The sequence below is a fragment of the Bombyx mandarina genome, chromosome 09, assembly GCF_030267445.1.
Source record: "Bombyx mandarina strain Sakado chromosome 09, ASM3026744v2".
Classification (NCBI taxonomy): domain Eukaryota; kingdom Metazoa; phylum Arthropoda; class Insecta; order Lepidoptera; family Bombycidae; genus Bombyx; species Bombyx mandarina.
Window position 1 is genome coordinate 4,102,493 of NC_143216.1, and position 12,083 is coordinate 4,114,575.

Below are 12,083 nucleotides of genomic sequence, written 5' to 3' on the forward strand. Positions count from 1 at the left end.
GTGCGAATGGGTTGAGATACATAGTAGGCAGAGTGGGGCGTGTTAGGTTTTATCTTCATTACGGAATTTCTTGAATCGGTTGCCGCGCTCAAAGACCACGATAAAAGCTATGCAATAGCTTAAAAATTTAAAAAGTTGAGTTATAAATATGCATGAAGTTTCAATGTTCTTAGGCCAAGATGGTCTTATCATTCGAAATCCGCAACGATTTCAAACGCAAGTCAAGCATTTTCCGGTAACGGTATTGTTTGAAGACACAATTCAAATACTATCGTTCGTCTTCATATCGAACGACTTCGAAATATCCGCTCACACATCGCAAGTTCGCTGAGTGCGCTTCTGTGTATCGCTTATTTTGTACTTGTCGAGTCATCAGCTGTGACGAGACTGATCTTATAGGCATTCAATTATTTAGATATTTTCATTAGTAGGAGGTTACACCCCATGGATGGGTATGTATTTCTGCCGCGAATCGACAATGCGTTCCGCTTTGAAAGATGGGGCAGCCGTTAATAGTACAATACCCCTGTGAATTCGACCTCATGTCTTTTTAATTTATTGCTTAGATGGGTGGACGAGCTCACAGCTCACCTAGTGTTAAGTGGTTAATGGAACCCATAGACATTTATAACGCAAATGCGCCACCCATCTTGAGATATAATTTCTAAGTTCTCAGTATAGTTACGACGGCTGCCCTACCCTTTAATGTCTCAAGGAGGGTGACAGTGTTCATATTGTCGGCCGTCTGGTGTAGTGGTAAGTGACATAGTCACTACACAAGGGGGTCGCGGGTTCAAATCCCGCCAAGGGAAGATATTTGTATGATAAATATAAATGTGTTTTCCAGGGTTATGGATGTATATTAAATATATGTATGTGAATAATAAAAATCTTACATTTATTTCCGTTATCTGGTACCTGTAACACAAGTTCTTTACGAACTTATCACGGGACCAGTTAACGTGGCGTGATTGTTAGTAAATATTTATATTTATTTATTTATGTGATGTCTAAGTAAATACTTTAAGGCTGGTGAGATGTGAGCTCTTTCACTCAATATTCTTTAAAATAAACTATAACAGAAATCATGACAGTGGTTGATGATGAAGAGTAAAAAAGGAAGGGTGAAAGCACAAGCGTTTCTAAGGAACGAAATATCTTGTATTTTTTTTCCGAGCCCCTAAAGATAAAAAAGAAATAAAAGATAGTATTTTCTTTGGTTTTCGTGAATGATAGACACAATTAATAAAGATAAGATATCAAGTCTTGTACTTAATGAGAAACAGTCCACCTTTTATTTACCCTCACGAGGCTTATGAAGTGAATTATTCTGTTGTCCTAATGAAATAGTTTTCATAATTTTTTTTTTAATTAATAATAATTATCCATTCCACGATCGAACCCCGACTTAACAACATACCGGACGTTATACAACTTAGTCGAAATAAGTTTGAAAACCTCAATAAATGCGTTTCCTTTGTCGCCGTTGCCACATAATAATTCAATAGATAATGGAATCCCGCGACCTGGGGAGACAACATTCTTATTTAAATAGTTACTTCAGATAGCGCGCCCCACAGTCTATAAATCACTATCTCAGACCAACCCCGCCCGTTCCAAAGTTAAACTGATCTGTTACATTTCTGTTCGTTTTTTACTCTGTGTAGATATCGATCGCTAGTTTCATCAATTTGGCCTTCGAAATGTTCTTTAAGAAAATGCAAAAATAAATAATAGTTTAAAAAAATAAAAAAAACACGCTTTATATAAAATTCTACAAAAAAATTTAAAATAAATGTTAATAAATTTAAATTTAAAATAGTGTAAAAAATATATATTTTATTGTAAAACAAGCGTGGGGTGCATGGTGTTATTAGTTATAATTTTTTTTCTGACAGATATGAGTAGAAGAATTATTATTTCAATAATATCTTAAAAACCACCCCACGCTTTTTTAAAATAAAATATATATTTTATTACACTATTTTCTATTTAAATTTATTAAAATTTATTTTCTATTTTTTAGTTGAATTTTATATAAAGGGTGTTTTTTAGTTTTTTAAGCTATTATTTATTTTTCATTTTTTAGTTAAATGTTCTATAAAAGCGAATTTTTAAAACTATTAAGTACTTTAACATCAATTCTTGCCTTATCGACTATAGATAAAAATTATATAAATTGGCAAAAAAATTATTTTGCAAATTGAATAATGGAATAATCTTATAAAATTAGTGTACTGTCATCGGTCCTCGATAAATCTACAAAGTTTGAATGAAATCTGGCTTTTAAAGTGGGTCAAAATCGCGTCTAAAGGAGTCAGTTACAAACATACAAAGATACATACAAGTGAAGCTAATATAAAGCGTGTAAAAAAAGAGTTTTTCATGTAGTCTCAAAAAATAATTATATTTAACGTCGTCTCATAGTTTGTAAGTGTGAAATTAAGATCATAATAATTTTTATCCTGTTATCCTGTTGATCGGTATTCCAGACCTGAGAAATAGAATTATTGTTATGTCATCGATTTTTTATTCGTGTGAAAATCTACGAATTAATAGGAGGTCTTGGAGTTAGTGAAAATTACGTTGAAATATTACTTCATATATGTAAATACAGGTGAAACTATTTTTTAATTAAAAATTTTAAAATTCGTACCTACTTTAAGCTGCAGTTGAAACTGTTGAAAGCAGACACGCTAACAAAACGACCGTCCGTTAATTCGATACTGCAATACTAAAACTTAATATTTCCACAACTATCGTTTCCTTATTAGTTTCGTTGGTGCAATTAGGTGAAGAAGGAAGTAGCAGCAACAGACGTTTTCTTATTTACTTTGAAAAGCAACTGCACTAGGGTTTGTGCACACGAGAAAATCTAAAATGAAGCGAATTCCTAAAAAATATAAAGCCAAGACACTCTATTAAGATGTATCCGTTTTACCGTTAATTAACGTATCCATAACTCGGCTTTAGAATTGCTAAGAGTGTGTGCAGTACAGAGTGGGTATCGTTACCGCACTGTATTTATCGAACCAAACCCCTTTGTACAGCCAGATTTAAATTTTAAGTAGAACTTGTTATTAAAGTTTTTTTTTATTGCTTAGATAAGGACTTTTTTTTTATTGCTTAAGAGGAGGAGCTCACAGCCCACCTGGTGTTAAGTAGTTACTGGAACCAATAGACATATACAACGTAAATGCGACACCCACTTTGAGATATAAGTTCTAAGGTCTCAGTACAGTTACAACGGCTGCCCCGCCTTTCAAACCAAAATGCACTACTGCTTCACGGCAGAAATAGGCAGGTGGTGTTACCTACTCACAAGATGTCCTATCACTAGTAAAAACGTCAAATAAAGTCACTCTTTGGAACATTTAAGAGTACACTCTACTCTCTCGAATATATTATATGAAGATTCGCATATTCATCCTTGTTGTCATCGTTAACATACCGCAAAAAAATAAGAACTCTCCCACAATTACTTTTAAAAAATGTTTACGTATTTGTTCTGAGATAGTATGAACCGTAAAGTAATCTTGTTTGAAGAATAGAACAGTCATTGTTCCATTGCAATTAGATCTTCGAACTTAATTTGGAGGGGGACATTTACGTTTTGGTTTCGATGCAAATGTCACACTAGTACTAAGCTCGAAAAGTTTGGTCTTATGGAGTAAGCCTTATCTGTTTGGCGTATACAATCGATTTCACCCCAGCATTGAGTGTTCTGGAGGGTCTTCCTCTCTATCTAATGGAAACCTCGCGGTGTCTAGTTTGTTTTTCTCATTCGTTCTGTCATTTGCCTGTTTCTAAAGCTTTGAATTCAAGAGGTTCTTTGTTTGCCGCAGATTTTAAGGAACTTAGTTAAATAAGTCGGGTTTTTAATACGCTTTTATTAGCTTCTGACGTATGTGTGTTAGTATGTAACGGAATCTGTGAAGATGATTTTGACCCCCTTCAAAACGTCGGATTAACTCGAAATTTGGTATACTTTTTAAGGACCGAAGACAATTCAATATTTAAAAAAAAATTGAAAAAATTGAAATTCAACTAAAAAATGGAAAAATAAATAATAGTTTAAAAAAACTAACAAAATACGCTTTTATAGAAAATGTAACTAATAAATAGTAAAAATAAACTATTTTTTATTTATTTATTTGTTCTAAACCTTCTACGGTGAGTAAGAATTCTGTGAAATCTGTTAAACGTTTTTGTCGAGTTGGATATTTAAGAGTTTTACTATATCTGTTAAATATAACGCAGTAATAAATTATAAAATCAATTCATTCTAAGGCATTAAAAAACACAATTGCTGCTTAAAATATTGCAGGTCATTAAAGCAATCCTCTTAACCGCTATTGTCGTCGAGAAAATTTTCTAAAAGGAAACTTATTTAATTAATGTTAAATTATTCTAAAACAACATCCAATCCTATTTAGTCTGGGTATCGAGATCTTGTAACTTTTCGCCTTTAAAACTTCCCGAGGAAGAAAAACGTTTCTGGAAAATTCCGTCCGAAAATAGGATTCCGCGACCTCGAACAGATTACCATAAAACCTGTTTAAATGGTAATATTAGAAGACGTCACTCGCCGCAATCGTTCGCTTAGTCAAACCCATACGGAATTGACGAAAAAAAAACTTGTGTACATCTTCTGCTCTTTTTGTAAACTAGGTTGTATTAAAATAAAACACTATTACGGCCACGTTCACAGAAGTGCGTTTCTGAATTTACTGGAAGATGTTTGTTTGTTCACTCACTTTGTCGTATCTAAATAATAACTTGGATAGTTTTATAGAATTTATTAAACATAACTTTTAGACACAAACAATCTGTATAAAATTTGCAGCAGTAATGGAGGGAAAATGCAATGACACAGATTATACCGATAAAATAGATTAACCAACTCAACAATGCTTACAAACACACACCCGATATAGTGTATTCCGAATATAAGTATAATTTACGTATATAAACGTATAAATTATAGTTATAATATTTAAATGTATCTTGCAGTTTTGCTTGTTCATAAATATGTTCGCTTATTCGAATTTCTAAGGTATGATATTACACATTACTATATTAAATATATGTAACTACCTCATCGATTTTACATAAACATTCTGTACTTTAAGACTTTAGTGGAGATCGAACGTTTGGTATTTTTAATTGAAACATACAAATGTTGATCCACAGATTCGGTAGAATCTGGCGCCAAGTTCCGTTCAAAAATCCCGTTGACGTTGTAAACGGAGCGCCAGACTACCGACTGTGTTTACTGTGAGCAGAACAGTTTTTTGAGGTTGCGAAATTTTATTTAATTCTACGGTACTTCTGGTTCCTAAATTGTATATTATATCAATCACTCACAACTTTATTTTACTGATATTAACTAGTTATATCAATTACAACAATTAATCTACTTGAAATTATTAATTTTATCACCACAAACTATGGCTCGCTCAAAAATTTCGATCCTGACTTTTTTCGATGTAAAAAGTGACATGCCACAGACTATAAATATTCGAGAATGGTAATCTACGGCCGCCAGGGTGCGCTGGAATTATTCCTATTTGTAATGGATTTTATGACCTGGTAACTGAGACCTTTAAGTCATGTCTTATTTTAATTTATATTTTTTTTTTTTTATGAAAAATGATATTATGGAGTGAAATGAAATGAAGATGATTAATTTGAGACATTAATCAAATGGGATGAAATGAAATGAGATGAGATGATATGGAATGAAATATAATCTCAGTAAAATGGTGGTGGTCATTTACTAAGATCTCAGTGGACTTTTTGGAGGAAACCGAGAAGTTACGTACAGCGGCTTTGTTTCATTTTCCCACATTTGTGCACTTTCACAGATATTAAACAGTTAATAAACCACTATTATTACACATTTAAACCCGAAGAAACACTAAATAGACAAATTAAAACAAATCACACAACTTCGCACCTCGCGTTCCCGCCAAAAAGTCATTATTCCTACATAAACTGTAGCTTCAAGGGGATAGTTTGCAGTTCTTATTGAACGGTTTATACATTAAATAACGTTAATGTTGTTACTGTTAGTATTTTAGTTTAAGTACTGCCGAAGCAAGTACTGTTGTTACTGTTGGAGAAACAATTTTGTTTTGTAATGTAATACCGAAATACTTTACGAGATGGCGTTAGAAAAAATCCCTTCCCAAAACTATAAAACCGTTGTGATTGTCTACGAATAATAAATAATATAATAACTAATATTTATTCGTAGGTGATTGTTTAAGATGCTATGAATATTTCGGTTTTGATTTCATCAAAATAACTTGAACTTTACTACTGAATTCCGAAGAAAATTCTAATTAAGGCTGAGTTAAGTTCAGCTTTTTATTTAAGCCTCTTACTGTAGTTTTTAAATTACATTTATGCGGATTGATGTTTCAAGGCTTTCAGATTTTAATTTTAAATTCTGAAATAATTAAGAACAGCGTCATCTACCCTTCACATTTGAAACAAAATTTAATTCGGTTTAAATTTGTAAAAGTTGATGTTGATTATTATTACACTGTAACGCAGCGTTCCGTTTCGCGGGGCAACAGCAGCCAAAGGGAATGTGACTCAGGTCCGTGCCGCGACGACCCACCCCGCGCTACCCGCGCCCGCGCATCTGTTGCATCATTCGCACCCCCAATTGGCCCCAATTAGTGCGCGCCAGACTTTGAAGCGGAATACACGCGTCCCCGGTCGATACCGGAACTGACAACCCGAGAGTCTCATGCCAGTCGGGCACCTAACATTAAACTGGCAGCCCAAGCGCGGGCCCTTTAACTAGTATTTCGGAGTGAATCTACGTAATTACGACACGTACTCGTCGTCAGTCACGGCGTCAATTCGATTTTCAAGACGTTGAAGAAGAAATTGGTTCAACCGCGGGACCGACGCCAACATTTACCGCAAACAACATGGCGTCATTACAAGAAAGTCAAATGGCAGCATTCGAACGCCTACTCGACCGAGTTTTTGAGCATAAAACTCAACTCGAATCATCAGCAACACCGACGTCGGAGCCGACATCGCCGCCTTCCTCGACGCCCGCTCACCATTCTGGGAACTTCGCGTCATGCACGGCGCGGTTCAGCGGAGCGCCCGGCGACTCACTCGACGGTTTCCTTGACGCGGTCGAATCATACAAAGATTGTGCTGACGTAGGACACGCCATCGCGTTACGAGGACTCTCGATGTTACTAGCCGGAAGTGCAGCCGTGTGGTGGCAAGGCGTTAAAGCTAGCATCACTTCCTGGGACGACGCTTTATCATCGTTACGAAGCGCTTTCGGTGATTGCAGACCGCCCCATCGAGTCTACTTAGAGCTCTTCAAAATGTCGCAAGGACAAAGAGAGAAGACGGGAGATCTTCGTTGCCAGAGCACGAGCCCTACTAGCTCGACTCCCACCTGGTGACCTTAGTGAGAAAGTTCAAATTGATATGCTTTACGGCCTTCTACACCGTCGTGTTCGTAAAAGATTAAGAAGAGACGAAATAACTTCATACGACACGTTATAAAGAAAACGCGCCATATCGAGGACTCCATCTACGAGACCAGTCCGCCTGAATTTATTCATCATCCTCAGCGAGCGACACCACGTTCATCGGGTAGTACCGTAGGCGAAGTTCCCGCCAGTGCTTCGACTTCGCAGCATACATACGCGCGGATGACGCCGCGGAAAATATTCAACTCGGGCGCCGGTGGCGGCCCGCCACGCGACGACAGCGCTGCGCCGAGCACCGTTCGAGTCCCCGCGCCTCGCTACACGAACACTGATAATGTATCATCTACGTCGATTGTTAAAAGACTGTTCTGTGTTTATTGCAAAAAAGTACGGACATATTCGTGATGAGTGTTTAAAATTAGCGTCAAAAACGAAATTCGACAACGAAAATACGCAAGCTGTATCCTCGTGTTACGGGTGTGGTACCAAAGGTGTTACTCGGTCTCAGTGTACAAAGTGTAACGCAAGTTAGGTATTGCGCCGTCGACGCTGCACGGACCCGATCAGTCACATCCGATTTACCTATTGGTAAAGTAAATACACAGCTGTCAAGTTCAGTGAACTCTATTCATCGCGACAGCTCGTTGCATACAGCTTGCACTTCAAACACCGTAAAGTCGTCCATTTATATTAATAATCGTAAACAATGTTTTGTTGATAATGAAAATAATTATTATCCTACCGATTTTAAGGCGATTCTTCCTCCGCGCTTTTTCGGTACTGATAACAAGGTTAGAACTTCAAAATTATTCTAGACTTAATCATAATATAAACAATAATATTAGTTCTAGGAATAGGCCCCTGATGCGTTACTCGAGTGGTACCGAACCAAAACATAGTTATTCCGAGGTACCAAGTGGCCGCGATAGGGTGACCATGATGAACGAAAATAGGGTGACCATGGAAAACGTCGGACATTTTTCGACGATTAATTCTAATGTGAAAAGTGTTGCCCAGAGTAACTCTACTGAGCACCAGGTTAGGTTAAGACCAATTTTAAGTGTTCAAATTTTAGGTATACGAGGTAATGCTTTGTTGGATACGGGAGCTAAGAGTAGCGTTGCCGGTGCGTTGCTTTATGAATTGCTGTTAAAGCATAACCATCCGTGTGAGGAAACCAGGCGTCGGGTGAGGCTTGCAGACGGTTCCGCGCGCACCCGCCGAGTTTTGCTCACTACTCTAGAAGTAAGGATAAGTCCCGAAAGGTCAGTAACCCTTGAATTTACTGTTTTTCCAGATGCTCAAAATAATGAAACTTTGCTTGGCATGGATTTTTTGGTGGCGGCAGGTATTGTGCTTGACTTTGCTTCATCCACTTGGCATTTTTCGGGAAAACGGGTTACCTATCCAATTGAATATGAGTGCCCTAAGCCATGCATGTTTGCTTCTACTGCTGACTTCCTGCGTGATGATAAGAGTTCTATGCTTGGCTCCGATGAACGGCAGCAGCTATCACATTTATTGCAGCAGAATGGAGACATCTTTAGGGTGGGGGGAGCCCCAACCCTTTACGCCGAGCACCACATTGATACCGGTGATCATCCGCCTATATCGGTACCGCCGTATAGGCTCACTCCTGTGCTTCAACAGCGAGGAGAGGTTCTCGCAATCGATTTGTTCGGGCCACTGCCAGAAGGAGAGCAGGGGGAGCGATGGGTGGGTACTCCTGGTAGAGGATGTAGCTACAAGATGGGTAGAACTCTACGCACTTGTTGATGCCACCGCCGTGGCTTGCTCCCGAGTCCTACTGGAAGAGTATTTCCTTCGTTATGGCTTGCTTATGCGTCTAGGGGTGTAACACGTAAGTTCATGCCACGACGGGATGGCCCATATCGCGTAGTAAAGATAGTTAGTCCTACAGCGTACTTCATAGCAGACTTGTCAAACAATGTCATCGGCAAGTATCACACCGCGGATTTAACCCACTCTCCGTCAAATTCAAGTACGGATCCAATTATGCCAAAGAGGCAGAGAGGAAGGCCGCGTCTTCAGACTAACAGTCCCAAGTTGGACTCGGGACGCGTTCCCAACTTGGAGGGGGAGTATGTAACGCAACGTTCCATTTCGCGGGGCAACAGCAGCCAAAGAGAATGTGACTCAGGTCCGTGCCGCGACGACCCACCCCGCGCTACCCGCGCCCGCGCATCTGTTGCATCATTCGCACCCCCAATTAGTGCGCGCCAGACTTTGAAGCGGAATACACGCGTCCCCGGTCGATACCGGAACTGACAACCCGAGAGTCTCATGCCAGTCGGGCACCTAACATTAAAACACTAATTAATTGAGCGTTTCATTAGCTTTTAAGCTGAGTGACTATTAATAATTTATTTTTATTAAGTAATAAATGAGCAAAAAATAATACTTAACAAAAAGATATGAAATCCGAACAAAAACAGTTTCACTGTAAAAAATTGCGCCAAGTCCACTTTTATAAAACTCATCTCAATAACATTTGCACTTTACAAAAAAAAGAAGACTTCAATAGCTTTCATTCTCTACAAAAATATGTGAAATACAAAAAAATACCAAGAAACCGTCATAAAGATGAAAAAATTAAAAAAAAATTGTTGAAAATTTAAAAATAAAAAAATATAAATTTTATCGTACTTGGCGCGCGTCATTGAGTACCCCAAAATTTTTCGGAAGAATTTCAACCCGAGAAAAAAACCATTTTGCTTTAATATACAGTGAAAGCTGAAAAAGTTACCCAGGTTGTCTTTTTCGCTCTTGTTAGCGTTTTATGAGAAATTGAGACAGAACTACGGTAATTTTCAACAGCTCTCACTATATACCTATGGGCTATTATATGCCAAATCGACCACTTTTGCGTTCGACCCCTTTAGATTCAGCTGAAACTTTGTTATTCTTTTCTACCCTTTGAAAAACATCTTTGAGAATTTTTTCAAATGTTTTGAAGCCAACGTATACATACGTATCGACTCGTAAGTAGCTTGTATTTGTATAAGCGAACACGAGAGGGTGTTAAGTTCAAATCATAAAAGATGAGTGGGAAATGAAAAAAATTCAAATAACATACGTATGAGATGTCGATTTTACTTAACTTTTGTAAAACTTATTATGAAAAAATAATTCATTAATTACATTTATGCATTTCATAGGTTGACCTACTTATAAATTTCTAAACATTGAAAGGATGTTCATTTATCCTGAAAAATTTGGGGTACTCAATGACGCGCGCCAAGTACGATAAAAATTTTATTTTTTTATTTTTAAATTTTCAACAATTTTTTTTTAATTATTTCATCTTTATGACGGTTTCTTGGTATTTTTTTGTATTTCACATATTTTTGTAGAGAATGAAAGCTATTGAAGTCTTCTTTTTTTTGTAAAGTGCAAATGTTATTGAGATGAGTTTTATAAAAGTGGACTTGGCGCAATTTTTTACAGTGAAACTGTTTTTGTTCGGATAGTAATATAACATTGATAGTAACATTAATTACCCATATCGTTTATGATTATTTAATGTATACTGTTTAATGCATTTAAGATTTAATAAAAAAACTAGCTTTGATAATATGACATTTAATTAAAAAGTCATCTGGCACTCGGGGACTGCCGCGGTAAAGCTATTGCATAGCATTTTTTATCAATTTATGCAATTATAATTAGTCAATAATAATTTAATATTAAAACAATAATAAAATAAGACCACGCTATATTTTTAAACATTAACAAAAGCAAAACATTAACTGTCCCCTTCATACTCATAAGCTAGACCACGCGAGAGAGAGATGGGCAGACTTTTCATGATGCGCATGCAGTGCGACGTCACGCCGCACGCTTATTCACAAACACTACACAAGCGCAAGGTGTGAATGTGTTGAACGCGAGCTACATGGTAGGTGGAGTGGGGGTGATAGGTTTTATTTTCGTTACGGAATTTCTGGATTCGGTCGCCGCGCTCAAAGCCGCGATAAAAGCTATGTAATAGCTTAATAAAATATTTGAAAAATAAGATTCAATAAATTTTTTTTTTATTGCCCTTGTATGCAGACGACCATACGGCCCACCTGATGGTGAGTGGTTACCGTCGCCCATGGACTTCAGCAATGCCAGGAGCAGAGCCAAGCCGCTGCCTACCGAAATGAATAATGCTCAGCTTTGGAAATTAATACAAACATCACGGATATAGGAGCAAGTTTCACAAAATTCCCGTCTGCTTTATTATATTGCTTGAAAATAAATTAATTTTTCGTTGTGCTGTCAACCCCTAAGTGAATGGTAAATTCAATGATTCATTACAATATTCAACGATGTTCTATTCAATGCTCTGAGATCGAAGGAGTCACGTAGATACGAATTCGCACGAAGGCTACAACAAACAAAACAATTCGTTCGGTGAATTAACGATTTTAGCAGAGTACCGTCTTCCGCATAGTAAGACGCTAAGAAATTTAATTAGCACTCGTTCAGATAATTCACTGCCTCCACAATAGGCTGACGTAAAGACAACTTTTGCTAAGTATCTCGGTATTCACGGTGTTAGCGAACGTCAAGCGAATTAATATCGAACATTCTAGAACGAAT

General features: G+C 37.2%; 1 pseudogene across 1 annotated transcript; it reads left to right on the forward strand.

The window, feature by feature from the left end:
• Positions 1–6,883: 6,883 nt before the first annotated feature.
• Positions 6,884–9,188, forward strand: LOC149502302 (activity-regulated cytoskeleton associated protein 2 pseudogene; annotated as a pseudogene). The gene is made up of 2 exons (XR_016323527.1): positions 6,884–8,266; positions 8,551–9,188. The product of XR_016323527.1 is annotated as an activity-regulated cytoskeleton associated protein 2 pseudogene (transcript).
• The last annotated feature ends 2,895 nt before the right edge of the window (positions 9,189–12,083 follow it).